The sequence below is a fragment of the Canis lupus genome, chromosome 38 (genome assembly GCF_003254725.2).
Source record: "Canis lupus dingo isolate Sandy chromosome 38, ASM325472v2, whole genome shotgun sequence".
In the NCBI taxonomy this organism is placed as follows: domain Eukaryota; kingdom Metazoa; phylum Chordata; class Mammalia; order Carnivora; family Canidae; genus Canis; species Canis lupus.
This window is the reverse complement of record NC_064280.1, coordinates 16,914,343-16,937,227: the sequence shown is the minus strand read 5'-3', so window position 1 is coordinate 16,937,227 and position 22,885 is coordinate 16,914,343. Positions and strand designations below refer to the sequence as shown.

The 22,885-nt window shown below is 42.5% G+C and overlaps 2 long non-coding RNA genes across 2 annotated transcripts; one reads left to right on the top strand and one right to left on the bottom strand.

The window, feature by feature from the left end:
- Positions 1 to 8,221: 8,221 nt before the first annotated feature.
- LOC112643104 (uncharacterized) lies at positions 8,222 to 16,383 on the bottom strand. Its single transcript, XR_003125627.3, has 3 exons — positions 15,722 to 16,383; positions 15,466 to 15,638; positions 8,222 to 8,343 (listed from the first exon to the last, which is right to left on the bottom strand). It is a non-coding gene; the product is annotated as an uncharacterized LOC112643104 (long non-coding RNA).
- Positions 16,384 to 16,454: 71 nt separating this feature from the next.
- On the top strand, positions 16,455 to 18,107 carry LOC112643105 (uncharacterized). The gene is made up of 3 exons (XR_003125628.3): positions 16,455 to 16,551; positions 17,497 to 17,543; positions 17,882 to 18,107. It is a non-coding gene; the product is annotated as an uncharacterized LOC112643105 (long non-coding RNA).
- The last annotated feature ends 4,778 nt before the right edge of the window (positions 18,108 to 22,885 follow it).

Here is a 22,885-nt window from a genome sequence, read left to right as displayed (position 1 = left end):
AGATAAATAAGACCTAGGTCCAGCTGAGGGATTCTTAATTGGGAGATGAGGGTGGGGAAAGATGCACATGAGTAAATGGTTGGGCTACACATAATTGCCTGGAAGTGTAAACAGAGTTTTTTTTTTAATTTATTTTTTTAATTTATTTTTTATTGGTGTTCAATTTACTAACATACAGAATAACCCCCAGTGCCCGTCACCCATTCACTCCCACCCCCCGCCCTCCTCCCCTTCTACCACCCCTAGTTCGTTTCCCAGAGTTAGCAGTCTTTATGTTCTGTCTCCCTTTCTGATATTTCCCACACATTTCTTCTCCCTTCCCTTATATTCCCTTTCACTATTATTTATATTCCCTAAATGAATGAGAACATATAATGTTTGTCCTTCTCCGACTGACTTACTTCACTCAGCATAATACCCTCCAGTTCCATCCACGTTGAAGCAAATGGTGGGTATTTGTCATTTCTAATAGCTGAGTAATATGTGGAAGGAGCCTCGGTGTCCAACGAAAGATGAATGGATAAAGAAGATGTGGTTTATGTATACAGAGTTTGTGGAAGGCAGAGGCAAGAGTGATGAATCCTGTAATAATCAGGTAAGACTCCACAGAGGAATGGACTTAAAAGATGGTTCTCAAGTTCTTGAAGGAGAATTAAGAGCTCACCAGGTGGTGGTGTTAGGATGAATGCATCCTGTAGTACAGAAAAAGAAGCTTAGGGTCAGATTTCCTTTCTTGTTGAGCAGAAGTCAACAGGAGACAGTCCTTTAGTCCACTGGGTTAAGCTTTAAAAACAGTGAGTTTGTAAATGCAAAGGCCTCCAGTTGACAGCACCCAAAATAACTGGTAAAAATGAGAAGAGAAGGGTGCCTGGGTGGTTTAATCAGTTAAGTGTGTACCTTCAGGGTTCTAGGATTGAGTCCCACATCAGGCTCCTTGCTCAGCGGGGACCCTGGTTCTCCCTCTTCCCCTGCCTTTCCCTGCCTCACCCACTGGCTCATGCTGTCTGTCTGTCTCTCTCTCTCTCAATCTCTCTTTGTCAAATAAATAAATAAATAATAAAGTCTTCTAAAAAATGAAAAGAGAGAAAATAGATGGAATGGAGATTTTGAAGAAGACAGAGCAGAAGAGAGGCCCTCACAAATTATTCCCGGCTAAGTGGCTCAATAAAATTTTGGTTGGCACCAGTGGCCTGTCTACTGTGGTATTGGATTATTGGACGGAAAAGCTCTGTGACTAGTGATCACTGCCTTTGCCTGAGGGCCCCTCCCACTCATAGTTACTACCCCATCATCCTGGAAGACTGACATTTTGGCTTAAGAAATTAGGATCCCAAACCTAGAAACATTATTTCCAGAAAATGACAGTTTATAGAATAGGACCCTTTGGAGGGTACTGCCCCACTGGGGTTTGGACAGCTACTTTCGATATGGGGCTTCAGAAAAGGTTACTGGTCATAAGACCTGGTACTTGCCTAGCATTTAATCATTTGCAAAGCACTTTTAAATATCCATTAGGTGAGCCTTAAAAAATAATAATAAAGTCCAGTGTTGAGAAGGGTGTGGTGGGGAGCCCATCACTTCTTTGCATTATTGGAAGAAAATGTAAATCACCACAGCCTCTTTTGGAGGGCAATTTGGCAAACTAAGCAATCATTCTTTTAGGAATTTATCCTCTACATTTGTGCAAAAGCTAAAGAGAAACATACAAATGAGTTTATTGCAGTGTAATGTGAAATAGAAAATGGTGAGGGCAAACCTTACTACCAATTGGTGAACATCCAAAAATTTCATTATAGACTGGAACTAGGAAATACTAGATATCTATTAGACAATGAGAGAAATTTAAAGTCTTGCTATGGAAGAGTATCCACGATTAATTATTTAGGAGAAGTTCCAAGGGTGTGCAGGGTGTGTATGTGTGTGCGTGTGTGTGTGTGTGTGTCTATAGATATAGATATAGATATAAATTGTATAAGCACAAGTATTACATCTGCAATATTCAGTGGTTACCTGTTGGGAGTGGGTTTGAAGTTGAGAGGGACATTAGATATGTAACATTACATCGTTTCCTTATGCGAACACAAAACTGGCCTCTTGCCCTGCTTTAGAAGTGTGTATATCACCTCCAACAGGACAGGCAGGAGGAAAGCACAAAGGACAAGCACTATGCCAGTCACCTTGTCCCCATGGAATCCCCCAAATAAGTGAGATCTTAGCTTAGTTGCTGCAACTTCCAAATTCCTTACCAAACAGCATTATCTTTGTAGCCAGTGCACAGGGATACAAGCAGAGCAAGAACAGCTGGTTCCATGCTCCCAAACAGCCCAGGTCTGGCCACTTGCCACTGACAAAACCCAAGGGCAGAGAGACAACAGAGGTGAGGCAAGAAAGGGATTTATTTCAGTGAGGCCAACACTGGGAAAACAGTGGACTAGCATCTCAAAGACTGCCCCAAATTTCCAAAAATAGTTCTAGGTTTATGGAAGGAAAACGTGGGGCAGAGGTGGGTGCACATGTGCAGGTAGGCGGTGAAGGTTAAATCATTGTCTGGGGGTGAATCCCGGGTGAGTGGAGTCTTGCTGGCTCAGGGCCAACCCTGCCGATTGAGGGGACAGTTTGGGTTCCCATCAGGAGATGCTCTGCCCACAGGGTCTTCCTCCTGAGCCCAGAGACAAGGTGGAAACCAGAACCCAACTAAAATGTTTGAGGTCAAAATGGAGGCAGCCAAAGTCCTCTTCCACCTTGACCTTTCCAATGGCTGATATCTGTGTGTGACTTTGCACAAGTGCTAGCCATTTGTGAAAATGGTTCTTTTCTCAATATGAATGGACAACCTGTGATCTGTGTCTTTTCTATCCATGCCTGGGGTATATATTCTTTAACCTGGTGAGCTAAAACTGTACTTCTCAATCATAGTTGCACCTTGGAATCATGTGGAGAGTTTTAAAAATGATTCATGTGCAGGTCTCCCCTCCAGACATCCTGATTTCATTAGTCTGGGGTTTCAGGGCACCAAAACTAAAAAGTTCCCAAGAAATTCCAATACACAGCTCAGGTTGACTACCACTGTTCTTAAACTTAGACTCATGTGTGTAAGTAAACGACTATCATTTTTTAATGTGCTTTTGTTTCTACATCTTCTTTTCAGCACTTCCCCCCCCCAAAAAAAACTATTTACATTCATCATGTGGTATTTTTAAATTACAGAAAAGAAATAAAGAAAAATGTTCTCTAGGAAAAAAAAATCATATTGCTTAATTGATTTCTAGATTTTCTCAATATTTTGTTTGTAGATGTAAATTAATATTAATATTATGTTTGTAGATGTAAATTAATGCATCCTCTCCACTAAGCAGTGAGGAAATTGAGGCATGAAGGGGATGATGCAATTCACCGAGTTCTGCAGTGACCGAACAAAGAATGGGATTCATACCCATGTTATCTCAGTGTAGCCCCGGATCATCCATGGAATCCCCTCTCATGCAGCACTGGGCTGGGATCTGGCCATAAATGAAATTCCTTACCAACTGGCTCCAGGAAGTTGAGAAAAGACAAAAATCTAGAGATCATTTTGGTGAAAAGTGACAAAATTCAGGCTTCAAGTCCAGCTCTTCCACTGTCAGCTGTGTGACAATTTCCTGACATCTCTGGCCTCTAGCTTTCTTACCTTCCTTATGCTTTATCCCTCCCTGCCCAGACTCCTCTTTGTGCTGTTCTATATGAGGCAACCATGGGCTCATGCCCCCATACCCACGTGGAGCTACTGAGCCCTTAAAATGTGCCGTGTGTGATTGAGGTAGTGTATTTTTAGTTTGTTTTAAATTTAAATTACTTTAGACTAAAATGTATTTAACCATGTATGGCTAGCGGTGAGTAATGGACAGTGCTCTTCAGAGTGGTTTCAGAGGACCCCCCACTGGCTTGAGGACTGTTATGTACAGGATAAAGTCAAAACTCTTCAGGTTGCCATTTGCAATCCAGCTGCCATGTCTCTGCACTTCCATTCCAGCCATACTGATATTCATCAGGCTCCCAGAGATCATCATTTTTTCTCCATGCTGTTCACCTCTGTGTCACATGCTGGCCACCATGTTCTCTTTATCTGGAGTCTACCCTTCCTTCAAGACACAGCTGACTGTACCTGCACCAGGCAAGCCCTTTGACCTTCCCCAGCTTCCTGCAGTAGTGACCCACTCTGCTGGCTTTCATCTCCTTACGTCCTGGCTAGTGGTTCAGGCCCAAGGAGGAGACCCATAGAGTCAGCACAAAGCAGTGTGGGCAGCCCTTTGGTGGAGAGAGAGATCTGGGTTGCTCTGGAAGCCCAGGAAAAGGACCGTGAGAGCCAGGCTGGAGAGAGGGGGTCCTTCAAGAAGCATCTGTGAAGACAGGATCACAGGAGGAACAACATTTAGGAGGAGAAATACCTGTGGGATAAAATAGGGCTGGAGCTGGAGAAGCTGAACAGGCCATCAGACCACACTGCGAACATGTCGTGGCTTCCAGGGCAGCGTCGGGTCTCTGAGCCAAGTGTGTTCTTCACAATGGAAGATTCGAGAGGTACAGGTATGCTGCCACAGATGGCGATGCACTAAGTAACAGTGCCTGTGAAATCACTTTAGAAGTGACTAAGTGTCACACAAATAGCAGTGGTTTTTATCGTAGACCTCTAGGAACAGCTTTAGTGGTGACATGAGGAGAGCACCTCATAGCTAACCGGGAGGCCCACAGGTGGAACATGGCCAGTGAGACTACAGAGGTTGTTCTGGAACTGCATTAGAGATGGTGTGCACAATGAGGGCTTCAGTTTTGTTCTTAAAAACCTCCTTGTAAATAAGTTTAGATTTTGGATTTGGCAACTGGTGGGGCTGCAAGACTCCTTTTCCCTGGAGCATTTTGGATTGAGAACAACTGAGCAACAAGTGTTGAGCAAGTGTCCGCCATGTGCTCATCCTTGTGCTGAATGCCACAGCGGGTTAGAGCCTTAAGAGGAGGCTGGTTCTTGGAGGACCACGTTGGTGGGAGGAGACCTAAACTCATAAATGACAGAAACAGAAGGGACTGTGCAGGTTCAGCTCTGTGATCTGGACAAAATACAACCTTGCTCAGACGAAGGAAGCTGTGTCTTGTCATGGCCTGGGAAACCAGACAGCACCCACCCGAGACTGTGCTCTAGCAACTCCTCTCATCTGAGGTTAAGTAATTGACATGACGGAAACAAGATAAAGCAGGAAGTGAAATCAGCAAGATGGAACGAATGGAAATCTGAAATGAAATCTTGTCATTAGGTGACTGAGCAGAATCCTCCTTGGGGTTCTGGACACAAAGCCCCACCTGTCACCCATGCTTCTGGAATAAACTCATGTTTCACTCTGAGTTTCTGAGCCACTGACCTGACCTTTACTCACCCTGTCCTTCATGCTTTCCAGGTGAGGGGCAGTCCCTGCTCTTGCAGCCATAGATGGGTCTAATCGACATTCCCGCCCCTGGCCCTGGCCTCAGATTCCCTTTTCAGGGAGAGGGAGGCTTGGGCTGAGTCATTCCAGTGATAAACGCTGTAGTCACTCTAGGGAGGTGTCCCCAGATGCCCCTGCTGGAGGGCAACCAAGTGAGTAACCCTGCCAGTGTCACATGGTCTTGGAATGGAGCTGGCTTGTGCCTGTGCCAGGTCCATGCAATGGACAAGGTTGCTCACAACACACACATACCCTGGCGGGTTCCATTGAGGGGACAGAAGGTCTGTCTGGGGGTCTTGTAGACTTACCTGAGCCTGCAGAAGGAAGGCTTATGACCCAGTGGACAGGCAAGTGATGCTCACATGATGGAGTTCTAGAGAGGAACATTCCTGGGGGAAATGCTGCCTGCAGATCTCCGGAGGGAGCTGTGCAGGAATTACCTGTCCTTTTCCATGCATTTCCTTGCTCTCCTCATCACAGCTTCTGTGGCTGACATAGAAATGCCAGCAGCTTGCTCATCTTGGGCAATGAAGGAAAGAAATGGCAATCTCCCAAATACAGGTTGGTGTGAAAGCTAAGAGCCATTGTTAGACTCTGAGTCAGGAGCTCAGGTGACCAGAATGCTCCCCCTGGGAGTTGATGACAGTGGCCAGGTGTGAGGGGTGGCACAGAAGCTCCAGTGCCAAGCTTTGTGCGGCCTCACCCAAGGGAATTTCTTCCTGGGTCCCTCGTATTACTCATGGTGACATTTGGATATTTGCTTTGGGTTTTAGTATGTATGCTCTTCCAATTAATCTTCCATGTCCCTTGAACTCTCATATTCTCTTTCTTCCTCCCTTTCACACCACTTTCTTCCTTCCTCCTTCTGTCTCTCCCTCTCCCCATCCCATCCCAATTTGACACCTGTGCCCTGTAGGCACTCCATTTCATGAGACCTATTAATTTTGGGTGGGCAACTTGTTCTTCCTCTCTCTTTCTCTCTGCATCCCCCTTCAGTGTCTGTCCGGGGACTGAAGGCCAAAGCCTGGCTCCCAGAAGTGGCAGCCCATCAGCAGGAGCAGAAGATGCCTAGATCCTCTGTCTCAAAGGCTTGTCGTGCGTGCAGCACACGGGTCATCATTTCCAGCAAGAACCCATCATTTCTGGGATTGGCTGTGCAGGCCAATGTGCTCTTCCAGCCTCAGAGAACATCATTAGTGGCTTCTACATCTGAAAATGGTGGTAAATTAGAATAAATTGTGTGTGTGTGAGGGCTTTGACTTTCTAAATTCTTTCCTTCTTTCCTTTATTCAACTGATATTTTTTTCTGCATTTGTTTAAAGCAAAACATTCTTGTATATTCAGAATAACAGCCCAGGGACACAGGCCAATGTGGAGAATACCCTGCTCATTTTTGTAGATGGACAAATTGAGTTCTAGACAGTTAATTGTGGGTCACCCAGATTCCTGGTGAGATAATATGGCCTAGAGATTAGGTCTTCTGATTCTTTACCACAAGGGCCCCTTCTTCTTGAGCCCTAGTAAGGATCAGATTGGTAGGGATAAACAGTTCTGGCTTAGGAGCTAAGAAGCATGAGTTCCAGATCCAGCCCAGCCCTAACTAGCTCTGGGATCTAACAAATCCCACCACTTCTCTGAGCATCAGCTTCAGAAGAAATGAAGTGATAAGCTTAAATTATTTCCAAAGTGTATCCAAATCCCAACATCCCAAAAGTCTGACTCCCTGGAACCAAGGAAATGGTCCTGAGTGAAGAAGACTCTGGGTCTTTCCATCTGGCTTACTAGGGTGTGGCTTGCAGCATTCAGCCTACACAGCCCATGGATTGGCCGCCTTGGTAAAGTAGCAGTACTTTTTAGGTTGATCTGTCTGTGTAGGTACACCAGAAAACAACCTAGAGTGTCCTTCTTTAGTGTGGCCTAGGGTCCCCAAATAACCCACAATAGCTTGCCGCTGGCTGATAGAGAGATCTCCTAGCATGAAGGTATCTTTTGGCATTGATTTTTTTTTCTACCTGGGGTGTTCAATTACCAGTTTTTCACTACATGATGTTCACCCATCTGGGCAGGTCACCCATTAGCGCTTATTAAAACATTGGCATAGATGAATTGATCAAATTAGCCCTATGCCTTCTACTTAAGTGAGTACTTACCTGGGGAACATGGGACTCAAATGGTGAGGTAGAGAGAAAGAAAGTTAGAGGCAGTGTATAGGGAAATTCAGACAAGATACCAGTGGTAGTGGGGGTAATGAAAAAGAGTGGAGGCTAGTAGGGAATAAATGAAGAATTGCTGATAATAAACTTGATCAATGTGCCAGGATGGCTAAGAGTTCAGCTTATTTCAAAGAGAAAGAGGACTAGCATTAGCAGTGGCTAAAGTCTTGGGCCTAGAGGAGATAGATGCCTGGTGATTACTTAGCCCAGTGACCTGGTTCCAGACAAAAAATTACTTGTGTCATCTAGAAGAGAAAATTATATTATGTACCATTTATTTAGTGTTGACTATGTGTCAGATATTATTTTGAAACTTCATAACAACGCTGAAAAATAAATATGATGATCTCCATTCTACGTGAGAACCTGAGGCTCAGGGGAGTACTTTGCCCGAAGCACCTAGCAGGGCTCGGATTTCTTTAACCTGACAGTTGATACCTTGTCCACTCTACCACAGGGCTCATCAGTGCCAATCTTACAGACCTCTAAGGAGGAGTGCTTAGTAACATGACTCCACACATAGCTAATAATATTGGTACCAAGGGAAGTCCTTACATTGGATAGAAAGCTCCTCTACGATAAATACAAGTCTTTTTATTATGTCTTCATTGATGATAAAGCCCAACTGAGTAGCACTCTTTCTATGTGGCCGCTTCATGAAGACATCCTTCTAGGTCCTGGTTTTGAGGAAATAAACATTTGATTTTAGTTGATGGTAACTGTTTTTGGTCCCGTGACTTGAACTGTGGATTCTTGGGTGGGTTTGGACAGTGACAGTAAGTGGCCTCTCTTGGTCCAAGTCCAACCTACCCATTGAGTTCCATTACAGTAGCACCTCCACAATGTCCCCCAAACCCTCCTGTTCCCTATACTGCTTTTAGTGTGTATACACCTTTGTTATGACACTTGCATTAGCCCTTAACTTTGTGCTGGAGTAATTTGTCCACTAGACTAATTTCCTCTATTAAGTAGAGACTGAGTATCCCCAGTGTACAAGCTAATTTGCAGTAAGATTCATTTCTATATTGTCTTTTCTGATGTAAGTTATTCCTCCTTTACATCCCAAGAAGGAAGCTAAAACTTTCTATTACCTTGACTGAAATATTTATTAGTGGCTTCTGTGACAGGGCCCAAAGCAGATGTTACCAGACCCCTAGAAAACAATCTCTCTCTAAGGTGGTTTTTGTTATTGGAAGCTTCATCTGTGCAAGTCAGAGGTAAGTTTTCCAGGGTGGGGGAGATCCAAGGGTTGGGATGAATAAAATCATACATCCCAATGGGGTTGGAGAAGGAGTTTTCTTGAGAGAAGGCAAGATTCTGCAAGTCCTATAAGCAGTGATGCAAACCTCACCATGAGAGACTCTAAGGAGAAGTCAGAATCTCAAGGGGAGTGGTTTCTTGGTTGCTTACACATGTTGGACAGTGTTTGAGCAGACATTTCTGTTCCCTGGTTTGGCAGAGGACAGTGGAGCTGTCTACATTCATAGACAATGAGCAGGCCATCAATAATTAGTGTTGACTAAAGGTCAAAGGCTTTTCTCAGAACTCTGGACTGGTTTAGACCCCAAGACTCTTCTATGACCCTAAGATACAAAGCAGCCTGTCATGATAAATATTAGAATTTGCATTTACCTGGATGAGTGAAGATTTCAAGAAGATTGAATTTGATTTAAAACAATAAAAGAACTTTATATTTCTCCTAGTTGAAAATAATAAAGTAAAAAGCAACACCTAATACCCTCATCTTTCCTCACCCTACCTTAACTATCATATGGCTTCTCTGAATCATAATGCTGCTCAGTATATCTTTTAGGCTATTTCAGCAGACCATGACCAACTTAAGTTTGGTGACTTGCTATAAGGACTCACTTATTTTTTTTATTTAAAGATTTTATTTATTTACTCATGAGAGACACGGAGAGAGAGAGGCAGAGACACAGGCAGAGGGAGAAGCAGGCTCCATGCAGGGAGGACCTGACGTGGGACTCCATCTCAGGTCTCCAGGACCACGCCCCAGGCCGAAGGCAGGTGCAAAACCGCTGAGCCACCCGGGCTGCCCAGACTCACTTATTCTTACAGCTAAGGTTTATTATAGCAAAAATTCAGAGCAAAGGCAAGAGGATAAGGATACACTTTGGGGGAGCCCAGGGATGTGAGACATAGGCTTCTGAGTCCTGCCCCATCTGGGGCCATGCAGTCTATATTTTTTCTCTAGAAATAAACTACAGTAACGTGTAGAATGCCTCTGCCCAGGGAAGGCCATTACAATATCAGGATATGAAGCTTTCAAGGAGGGCTAATCATATAGGCACATACTTCTGTGCAGCTATCCATGCTAACAAAACTCCCCCAATAATGAATCCAGATACATTGTGACTCTTGCTAAATAATCATTCAAAGTCTTGACTAGCTGGTACAGTATGCCTCCTTTACCTGGACATACACAACATCGTCATTCAGTAACACAGGGAACACAAGGAGTTGCCCAAGGGTCAGTCATGGTTCCAGGCTTCCCTGAACATGTAATGACTCAACAACCAGACCTGCTGTGTCAATTCCTACTCCATAGTTGCTAATTAAATGCATGACATTTATAAAGATATAATAAGAGAACTACTAGAATTCTCAAGTATTTAAATACCACCATATCAATACTTATCTTTCTGTTCTGGATCATTTTTTAAATATGTATATTTTAAAGATTTTATTTATTTATTTGAGAGAGGGAGAGGGGCAGAGGGAGATGGAGTCTTAAGCAGACTCCATGCTCAGTGAAGAACCTGATGCAGGACTTGATCTCACGACCCCGAGATCATGACTTCAGCCAAGACCAAGAGTAAGACGCCTAGCTGGCTGTACTACCCAGGCGCCCTAGTTCTGGATAATTTTTTACATGCATACACACACGCACACACACACACACACACACACAGACCTTTTTAATTACTTCATTATATGTATGTTAACTATTGAGAACAACGAAAGTTAATCAAAGTGTGTTCCTGGCATCAAACACTCCACTTCACCTACCAAGGTACTCTCATGGCTGAGTTGGTGCTCCTCCCCAGTGTGTTCTCAGAACTTTATACTTCTCCTATCTCACATCTCATCAGTCTGCATAAGGAATGCTCATCTGTTGATGGTTCTCTCTCTCTCTAGAAGGTGAGCCATCTTGAGTATCTAGACTATGTCTTGTTCATAGATATAAACTCAGTACCTGATGTAGGACCTGGGACTTAGTAGGTGGTCAATAAGTGTTTTTCAAAAAATGAATAAATGAGTGAGTGAATGAGTTTTTCTTGTCTACCAGCTTTAAACCCTCAATTATGATCCTTTCCTGAGCAAAAGATCTTCTGCCTATCATGGATCCTTATAATTCAATGGTCAAAACAAATATTACATGTAAACTCTCTAGGTTCTACTATATTATTATGTGTAGACTTTCTTCGCAACATTTTCTAGTTGGTAAGAAAAATTCTGGAGCTTCCCCTGACATTAGCACCCAAAAGTTCAGTCTCAAGCACCTGTCCCAAGCCCAGAACATGAAAAGTCCATATGAAGTCCCCCAATTCAAGCTCAGTTCCCCAGACACCCTATTTTCCCCACATTTTGTCCCTATTTCAGAGGACATGTGATGCCAATGGTTTTTGTTACCTTCTTTCTGCTCCCTTTCTCATTGCCTTTGTTTTTGGCTTTTAAAAAATTTGACTTTTTTCTAAAATTTATTTATCCTGTTTCCTCTCATTATTATCATTATCATCATTATTAATTATTAATTATTTGTATGTCTTTTCTAATGGAGAGCCCATGGATTTCCTCTCATTCTAGGGATTTACAACATTGTGCTAGATGTGGCTACTACCTGCAAAGGATATGGCACGTAGGGGATCCCATGATCCTTGAGAGTGGTCTGGACAATAGCACCATAAAATCTGAAAACCTAAAAGCCAAAAACAGTGCTTTAGAATTTTTCTGGCTCTTCCCACCCCAAATCATTTTTAATAGTGAGATCTCTTTAAAAGAGTCTTCAAAAGTAGTGCTTGCAAGACTTGAAATCTAGTCAATTAAATGAATCCAAAATATAAAGTTTAAAAAAACCCAGAAGTTTCTTTTCTGCTTAGTTGGTATAAGGGATAGATAAGGCAATGTTCTTAGGTAATCAGTGTCATGAACTTGGCCCTCTTTCATAAGTCCCAACTAAAATATATTCAAAGTATGCTTATAATTTGTCCCTAAAGTTCAAGGCAGAATGAGACAATCTGTGGTCCCATTTTGGTTTGTTTTGTTGGTGGGGAAGGGAAGAGGGAGGAGAACAGATAATAGAATCTATACTAACGTAAGGTGGATAATCTGTAAATACATCTCCCTACCATCACTACCTCACCCCACCCCAAAACATATTCCAACATACTGCATTTGAATCTCAACCTTTCTAAACCAAAACTATGTGGAACATTTTTATTTAAGTAAATACATTTCTTACTTTGGTCAACTCATAATCTTTCCTGAATGAGGATTCTTTACCCACAATGACAACAAAAACAAAGAAATAATATCAGAAGAATTCACCTTGCCTTTTAACATGCTTAATAACCAGGTATTCAGTGGAGCAAATCACAGTCAATTCTCCTGAAATGAAACTGCCTGGATAATCATTATTCAGTTACCTATAGAAGACTTATTTTGTGCCTAGCCTAAGCTAATGATGGCATAACAGCATAGCTGAATGAGCTTTTGAATGTCATGGACTTGGGTTTGGGTCCCAGCTGTACAATTTACTAGCAGTCTTATATTGGCCAATGTACTTAGCTTCTATGAGCTTGAGTTTCTCGCTTTATAAAATGGATATATTGATAACTATTCCATTACTTGGGATAAGGATCCATTTAAATAAGCAAATTTATGTGAAATTTTGGGCTCAATGCCTGGATATAAAAAGTGGTCAATAATTGCTAGTGATTATAATAAGGATGGAGTGAGTTTCAAGGGATGATAGAATATGGTTCCCACCTTTAAGATGCCTTTCATCTAGTTCTGGAGTCAAAAAAAAAAAAGCATGATGAGTACTGAAGATTAGTATTGAAAGTTATGTTATTTGATTGTACAAATTAGGGGGTTTGTCAGTGGGACTTGTGTATTTATGAATACCAATGCTGGGTTGCAATGTATCATCTTTGGTGGATATTAAATACAAAATTAAATTAATTACACTTATTAAAAAATTCAATTAAATTTGTTAATTTATTACAGATTACAAGTTAAAAATAAAACTTCAACTCAAGTATTTCCAAATATTTGGACATCTAAGCAAAGAGGGTTATTCTTTCCCTCATAATTTAAGGACACATGCTGGTAACATGAGGAGGGTATTTCAGGTCGATGGACTAAAACTGGCTTCTTTGCACAGTTTTCTTGTGGGTCTGAAATTATTATCATGTTGCTGGTCACAGCTCCCAAGAATGGGTCACAGATGAGGAACAAAACTGTAAACAAGGCTAAAACCCGTAACTGAGCACATATTCCTAAATTCAGCCTCTCTTTTCTGAGTTTTTGTTGGGTGAGGGTTCAGGAACACATTCATCATATGTTGTTCCAAGAACAGTGTCACCCTCCCCATGATTTCAGAGTAAACAGATCTCAGTAAGTGACAGGTATAAAATATTGCAGACAAGGTCAGGACCATTAAAAGGTCCTTGAAGAACCTCATGTACTCACTGGGGTAAGAGGAGTCATGACTGTCGCCTGTTGTACAGGGAGGTCACTGCCTGGAGGCATGGGACCAAACCAATGGACGAGACCTAGTGATTGCCGCGTGGTCAGGCATAAGCCCTACCCCCCATTGGGCTTTGACATTGGTTTTTCATCAAGGGCTGCAGCTGCCTTCCATCCCCCTGCCTCCCCCAGCCTCTTATCTGGCTCTGGATTGGGATATAAATATTCAACATTATCTCCAGGAAGAAACTTAGAATCAGAGACTCTTGGGGTTGGAGGGGACTTTAATGGTCACCCCATCCAAGGACTGTTCTGAAGTGTGACTCCTTTCTGCTTTGTCTTCCCAAGTGGCTGATTAGCTGTTGTGTAAGAACAGCTGCTGATGGGGATTTGATCCCTATAGAGATGTGGGCTTCTCTCTCAGGACTATTCTTGCAAATATCAATCTACTTCTAGGCTGGATAGTCCTTGGGGACTGACTGTGTGCCGTTTACCATTGTAATCATGACACCTAGTGCAGAATCTAGCATTTAGTAAGTGCTAGTTGAATTATAATAATAGCTAACAGTTATTGAGTGACTAGTGTATACCAGACTCTATACTAATTACTTTCCCTGCATTGACTCATTTAACTTTCAAAATAGCCACTCTTTTTATCCCTGTTTTTGCAGAATAAAACCATTAGATTCAGAAAGACTAAGTCAATTGCTGAAGGTCATGTAGCCAGTTAATGATAAAGTGGGGATTTAATGCAAGCATGCAGCTCTGAGCTTGAACTCTTAATTGCTAGTATAGATAAGTGAAAATAAATAAATAAATAAACAAATGAAGAAAAAAATCAGTAGACCTGTGACTTCTACCATGAATCTTAAATCTCCATTTGTGGCTGGTTGAATGCTTATTCATATGACAGTCATATTTAAAGCCAACCTCAGGTCATCTTTCCCTTTTCTTCCCCTTTCGATTGTGCATAATGATTATATGTTCCTCATAGGAGTGGTTCCAAGTTCCTTCATCTTCCAAAAATCTTCTACGGACTCAACTAGTGAATTTCCTTTAAATTATCTTGGCTATTAATATCACACATTTTACCTGGTCAAATTTTGAACCTATTGCTATTCCTCTCATTTGCTGGGTGTCTTGCCAATGGGCTCTTTTGGTGGGTTGAGCTTCTTTCAAGGGTGGAGTCATGCTTGCACTGCAAATCCAGCTTCCAGCTGCTCACTGATTACTTACTAGCCCCCATGCTCTGTTGTGCTACCTGGAAATACTGGGTGATAAGATTCTCTCCAATTACCTCCCTTGCCCTTAGATAGCTTGCTTGCCTGCAGATGCAGCAGTGGTAGGCTCCGAGGCATTCTCCCTCCACCTCAAAGGCCCTGGACCCAGAGTCTGGTCTCATCAGCATGGAGTAGTTTAAAAGATAGAAGCATTGAAGATTATATGTTTAATACAAATGACAGATCTGAATTTTCTTTCATGCTATCCAGGGTGCATTATGTATAAAACTGACACACACACACACACACATCAGTTGTGTCACTGGATGCTCCTAACAGTAGCTTCTAAAGTGGGTTAAGAGGCACCTGGGTGGCTCAGTGGTTGAGCATCTGCCTTTGGCTCAGGATGTGATCCTGGGGTCCTGGGATTGAGTCCTGCATTGGGTTCCCCACAAGGAGCTTGCTTCTCCCTCTGCCTGTGTCTCTGCCTCTCTCTGTGTGTCTCTCATGAATAAATAAATATAATCTTTAAAAAAAGAAAAAGTGGGTTGAACTGGGACGACGTGACTTTCAAAGGCAACACAGCCCATCAGTGCCAGAATGAGGACTCAAGACTTCCAGCCCCCCAGGCCATGGCTCTCTTTTGCATCAGACAGCTTTCTAGTCCAGATGTCTAGAAAGCCACTTCCTACTTTGAACCCTGCAGATCTCTCAGTTACTGATTTAACATGAAGGGGCTCTAGGAGCTTAGTTATAAATAAAACATGTTGGCTCTAGGAAAGAAGGAAATCAAGTGTCCTGCCAAATTGCCATTCTTCATGAGGCCCCTACCAGCCCCTTGCTCCCTGGGTTGGTGGAGTGGCTCACCTCTCCCTCTTCTTTCTGCCTTGTGCTGGGGCAGAGGTGACTCGGGAAGTTGCAGCATCTATGTTGCTGTACCCATATTGCTCCATTTTCATCTTACTATCCTCGTGCCTCCTAAATCTCCTGTGAAGCTAACAGGAAAAAGTCATCTGTCTGGAGAAAACAATCCCATGGCTCTACAAAGGAAGCAAATAACATTTTAAATTAAAAGTAAGGAAAGCTTCTCGATCATTTACAATAATGTTCCCCCCTGATATACCTCATCTCCGCAGGAGGCCCTGAAAATGGACATGCTTACTGAGGTCAGGTAGGTGGGTCAAGGAGCGAAGCAGACCAGCTGTAAGAAAAGAACGGAGAAAGGAGGGGACTGTGCCACATTGGGAGGCTTGTCTTCCATCCAAGGGGGCAGCTGTTTGCTCCTGCTAACGGGTGCTGCCAGGACTTCTGACTTGCCAAGAGGAGCTAGACATCAGGGTTTATATAAATTGTTAAATGTCTGCAACAAATTCAATTAAAAGCAAAAAAATGAAGACACCATGTGGGACATGTGTGTCTCCCAGTTCTCATTCTGCAACTCTGCAATATGAAGTCTCCTAGAGATGAGACAGAAGTGAAAACTCCGTTGTATGGAAGAGCCCAAAGCCAAGATGGTTGAAGCATATTGCCTAGTGCTCCAACTGGTACATGGTGGGGCTAGATTTTGTCTAACTCAACAGCCAAACTCTTTCCACTAGGCTGGATTGCCTCTCATACCAACCAGGACATTGAACTAAACCAATCTCATCTAACAAAATGGGGTGTTGACCCATGGATTCTAAAACCAGGCAATGGGTCTATAAGCTATCACCTTCCCCAAATTCCTTGTCTTCTCTGGGCCTCAATGCCCTCAACTGTTTAGCAGTGTGCCAGGACTAGAGGACAGCTAAGACCTCCGAGTTGAGACTACAAGTCATAAAGGACTTTGTGAGGTATGGTATCCCTGCAACCTAGCACAGTGCATAGCATGTAGAAGACCCTCATTAAACATTTCTTATCTGAATGAAAATGTTACAAAATGCATTGTGAAATACCTACAATGTCGAAAGAAAGGTTAGTCCATCTGCTCATTCATTCAATTCACAGAGAGATATTGAGCACCTGCCACGGAGGTAGTAATGCTCTTCTGGCCCTGTGAGACTGCATAAATGAATCGTTCCTACATGAGGAGGAGAATGATGATAAGAGCTCAGCTTTGTAACACTTACCACACATATGGTCAATATTGTTCCAAGCACATCACATATAGTAATTTATTTAAATCCTTGTAATATCCTATTGGAATTAGGTCTATGGTTCTTATACAGTGAAAAACCGAGGTGAAAAGAAAGATAAGAAATATGCCTAAAACCACTGAGCTAGTTCAGTGGAGCCAGATTTTTTTTTTTTTTTTTTTTTTTTAGCGGAGCCAGATTTTAACCACAGCTGTCAGACGGCAGGGTCCATGCTCTTAGCCACAGTGCTACACACTTGTCAAGAAAGGAAGAACAACAGAATTTTTAAGATCCTGCTTCTTTCCAGATACTGACTTAGCTAGACACTTCTGCAAAAACACTAAGGATTTATTTCTTATAGTAATGCAATAAGTTGATACTTTTATCCGCATCTTCTTATCAAGTTGCTCGGTTACCCAGCAAGCAAACTATAACACAAGTTAGTGACAGGATTCAAGTGAGGGCCAGTTACACACCCAGGAGTTCCCAGGAAGGGGACACTGCATCCAGACGAGGGGGAGAAAACCTCGTTTTCCGCTTCTATTGCTATCATCTCTGGCTTCCTGTTGCTTTGGCCCATGGATGGAGTCATTGCTGAGGGCTTAGCCTTCCCTGGTGGCCCAGAAGGCAGCAGTGGCCAATTCTGGGTTCTGGACCTCAAGCTCCTTACTTGTTTGTGCTTCTGGTAGATTATCTGGGTCCGGCTCAAGATTGTTCATTAAAGGTTCTTTCCAGAATTATCTGGTATTCAGCTACAACACGGAGGGGCTTTATTTAATTCCAGGTATGAAAGTGGATTTTCTCTGAAGACATACTTCTGGAGAGCTGAAGGTCTGCTTTTTCCTCAGATAAGGAGGAGGCACTCTGGGCAAGTGGGCAAAGAGGGGGTCCCCCCTGGGGACTTTGGTCTTGGAAGTCCAGCCTAGCAGAGAAGAAGGCAGTTTGCCATTGTTTGGGTTGGTGAATGCATGGCCCTGGAGCAGGGCCTGGGTTGGTGTGGTCTTCCAGCTGGACAGTAAGCGGCAGTGGCAGGGCTGTCTCTCAGGATTAAGCTCCGTGAGTGTACCTCCAGGCTATGGCCTGGGATAGGAAAGCCCTCAGTTAATAAATGAAGCAGAAAGCCTTGCTCTCTGTGTTCCTCTGACACTGTGATTTGCTTGATTCTCCAGGAATAAACAAAACCAAACTACTACCCGATTCGGCATGCAAACTGTTACCTCAAGAAGGAAAGAAGAAAATGGAATGCAAAAGCCATTGTGTCTAAACATTGACCAGATGTGTGAAAAACTTATTTTAATGAGGGGCACTGTTACTCACTAAGCAGTAAAACTTGGGTCCTGATGTTTTACTTTTCAGTGGTTTGAAAAATCCATATACTCCTTTAGTGGAAAGACCGCATTGGAATATTGGAATCTAAATTTATGGTATGATTTTCAGACAGAGATCTTCTGTGCTTAAAGACCACCACTCAGGGGCTTGGGGGCTGAGAGCAAAGCCTGACACTATGCCCCCAGTTCTGGTCTTTTAAAAAGATATATTATTATTTTTAGTCTATGCTTTCTGTTCACTCCCCTGCCAGGAAACTCGTCCCAACCTCATCCTCATTCATTAACCTCACTTCCAGGTTAACCCTGAATAAGTCTCCCTGCTTTCCACCTCGCTGTCACTTCGAGTAATGCTGCTGCACAGATCCTTCCTTTCTGTCTTCCTACTCTGCATATGTGCTTCCATTCTGCCTTCTGTTTTTTCTCTTTCTTGCTGGTGGATGCCCAAGTCCTGTGCCATGTTGGGTAATCCACTGGAATTTTAAAAATGAGGAAGACTGAGGGTCTGTACCTGGAGGCCTATGGAGGAGTGGAGGAAGAAGGGCCTGTGTAATGAAATGAATGTGTATGTTCCCCTCTTCCTCCCAAATTCATGTGTTGAAACTGAGCTCCCAAGGTGAAGGTGTTAAGAGGTGGGGTCTTTGAGGAGTGATTAGGTCCTGAGGGTAGAGCCCTAAAGAATGGGATTAGTGTCTTTGTAAAGGAAACCCCAGAGAGTTTCCTTGTCCCATCCACTATGTGAGGTTATAGCGAAAAGACAACCTTTCAAGAACAGACAACAAACCTGCTAGTGCCTTAATCTTGGACTTCTCAACCTCCATAGCTGTGAGAAATAAATGCTTGTTGAACATTATAAATCATCTAGGCTATGGCATTTTTGTTATGACAGCCCAAATGGACTAAGATGCCATATAAACCATTTAATGCAATATAAATGTAAATTCTATTATGGAAATGTATGCAAGGCTCAAGTGGAAAAGTCAAAGATGAGAGTGGTCAACTATACTTAGAGTAGGTGGCCATGGAAGGCTTTCTGGAGGAGATGGTATCTGAGTTAACTACTTAAAAAGATAAGTAGTTATTCCCAAGAGGGAGAAGGCAGAAAAGGACATTCCATGCAGAGGCTTGAAGCAACCTGCCACATTATAGGACACGGATGTAAGTTGGTGAGAAACAGGACTAGGAAATTATGACAGGTTGGCTTATGCAAGGTCTTAGGTGCCATACTTCACATTTAGATATCAGGAGCCAGGGAAGGATGTGAAGAGGGGAGAAATATATTTGGGTTTTCATTTTGAAAGAGCAACATGGTTGTAGGGTGGAGGATATCTGAAAGGAGTAAAACTCTCAGCAGAGTAAGACCTAGACATGGAGCCCAATGGTCCATGAAAGAAACAATCAAGTGCTAAATTGATAAAGTCACAGTGAATGTGGAGAGAAGGGTTGGATAGGAAAAGTGAAGAAAAGCAGAATCAACGGTACCCAGATGGTGACCAGAACTGATGCATCAATGAAAGAGAAGAAGAGAGGTCAGCTCCAAGGTTTCTGGCTTAATGAATGACACCGAGATCCACTCAGCCACAGGAATGAAAAAAACAGAGGAGCAGATTGAAGGAAGTAGGATCATGGGTGGGTCAGTCCTGAAGGCCCCGTGGGACACTGAGGCAATCATGTCCAGTAGACAATTGACAATCCAGAAAAGACATTCTAGGGAGCCCTGGCCTCTAGCCACTTATTAAGAATTGGGACCAAAATGTGATGTTTAGACCATGAGAGTGTATGAGATCCTCTATGGAAAGCATAGCCCCACATCCCACACCCCCGTGTCCATCAGAAGTGCAGTGTGGCCAGAGCCCCTGCAATCTTTATGGCTTTGCCCTTTCTCCTTAGTGGGAGCCTGACATTTGGATAAATGTATCATTTTCTTCTCACCCTTCTTGTGCGTGTAGAGCGACACTGAATTTTAGATCTCATCAACACCCTAGATTTCTGGATAACAAAAACAGCAAAGATATGTAAATGAGCTGTACCAAATGTCTAGAGAGGGACTAACTCCCCTCTACTCCAATGTAGGAGCACATGTGAAATAAAAAAACAAAAACCAAAAAACAGGAGGGCATCCTGGGGCTTGTTTATCCTGGCTCTAGGATTGACTGCTTAGGAAGTACGCAAAGCCAATAATGACTAATGTCCTCAAATATTGCTTATTATTCATATAGCATAATCACAATCAATACTGCGAGGACCCCACACACTGTTTGTTTTGCTATTTGAACCACAATCTAAGGTCTACCCAGAATGGCATCTCCATAGAAGAGCTATTAGTTTGCTGAGCTAAACTATATTTAAAGAGCAGTCAATTCTACGGATTCTTTGTTCTTAATTCGCAGCTAAGTTCCAATTAAATCTATGTTGTATATAATCAAGTTAAATTGCAGGGCCTGTTGTGTTAGGAAAAAATGTAAAATGATTTTGTCCGGCACCCAGTTAGACTGTGGCTGGCCCTGATCGTGATTAGTGAAGGATATGGAGATACTTGGAATTCTAGAACATAAGTCCATACTCATTCTATGACAAGGTATGACTATTTATGTCTAGACAATAAGTTTTTATTCAAGACTCACAGCCTGCCTGGGCATTGTGGAGATCTCCAAAAATATATACAATACAGTTTATAGCTCCAAGAATTGGGACTGTGGAGAGTCCTATTGCTGTGGGCACACCTAAGGAGTGCCAGGTGATAGTTTGGGTCATTCTAGCTGTCATACGGATCAGTTGTCTAAGAGTAGACCAGGTTGCTTAATAATTGATCTACTTTCCTTGTCCATCTTATAAAAAATAATAACACTTTCCCCTCTCCACCTTACAGGGCAGTTATTCAAAAGCTAGTGTCTACCGAATGCTAAATGCATTCCAGCACCATTTAAAAGACTGTACACATGTTAACTAACCAGTCTTTACAACATCCCTCAAAAATAAATATTATTCTGGGGGGGGGGGGCACTTCATGTAATGAGCACTGCGTGTTATATGCAACTGGTGAATCACTAAGTTCTACCCTTGAAGCTGATAATACACTATATGTTAACTAAATTGAATTTAAGTGAAAAATTAAAATGAAAAAAATTGATATTATTGTTCCAATTTTGCTGAATAAGAAACTGAGGCATGGGGTGCTTGGGTGGCTCAGTCAGTTAAGCAACTGCCTTTGGCTCAGGTCATGATCCCGGGGTCCTGGGATCCAGCTCTGCGTTCGGCTTCCTGTTCCGTTGGAACTCTGTCTATCCCTCTCTCCTTCCACTTGTGCTCTCTCTCTCTCTCACACACACAAATAAAGAAATAGAATTTTTTTTAAAAGGAAACTAGGCACAGAGAGTTTAAGTTCTGCACTTGAGATCACACAGTACTTTTGCTGGTAAATTATTTTATGAACTTCCCGCAACTCCAAGCGTTCTTTCCACGTTGAATCCAAATCTGTCTATAATTCCTATCTGGCTGGTCATCGTTCTGTCCTCTGGATCCAAACAAAATAAATATAACTATTCTTCTCTATGCCAGCCCTTCAATATTTGAGGATGGTGGTCATGTCTTTCCTCCAGTTTTCTGTACTTGGCTAAGTAACCTCAGTTCCTGAAACCATTGCAAATCTGTCCACTCTGAAGGGGTCCTTCCTTTGCTATATCCGAATGGTAGACCCTATGCCCTCAATGTGCAAACAGTCAGGAAGTGTTCCTATTTAGCATTAAGTAGATCACTCCCTATCCACAAAATGGAGGGAAAAGCTCATTTTTGTTGTAGACATTGCTCCTTTGCCTCATCTTACACCATACCTGTAATACCTAGACCCATAAATACATCCTGTCATGGTCAATAATAAAGACAGCTAAGATATACCATGGCATATTACCTGCCAGTCACTATTCTGTGATGTATGTTTTAATTTAATGAATCATCACAACAAATGCTAGATGCTATTTTTATTCCTGTTTCACCGAAGAAACAGAGCACAGAGGAGTTAGGGATTGATGCTATGTTGTACAGCCTATGACGGCCCAGTGACTAGCTATTGGTAAGGGGTGACAGCGTAGAGGATCACAGTGGCTTGGAAGAGTATATTTATTAAGGAACTCATAGAGTATGGTTTTTAAAAAGGACATTTTTAAATATGTACTTTGTCCAAGCAACATCTTGTCTCATGAATCTCTCATGTGATTCTCAGATTTGAAGTTGAGTATATCAAGAAGGAAGTAGACTTGGACTCAGACAACACCAACCACCCAGGGCCTGCAGTCAACCTCTACTAACATTCCGCCAGACTGGCTGATCAGGACCTGCCCCAGTGATGAGCCATAGGTCAGCTGGAGAATGAGCCCAAGATAAGTGGGAGGCAGACTGTGAGTCTAGGAAGGGTGTTGTGTCACTTGGGTGTGAAACGTGGCCTGTCTCCAGGTACCCTCAAGAATGTTTCATGATGTCAGGCTGGCGTTCGTGGTGAGATACTTTTATATCCTGGAAATGATGAGAGAGTTAATATTACCTATTTGTTTTATTTTTATCTATCATCTATCTATCTATCTATCTATCTATCTATCTATCTATCTATCTATCCATCTATCTATCATCTATCTATTATCTATCTATCTATCTATCTATCTATCTATCTATCTATCTATCATCTATCTATCTCTCTATCCATCCTTTGTGTTTGGTATCTGGGCCTTGTAGTTCTAGTACCTATTTCACCTAAGAGGATTGAATTTTTTTTAATTTATTTTTTATTGGTGTTCAATTTACTAACATACAGAATAACCCCCAGTGCCCGTCACCCATTCACTCCCACCCCCCGCC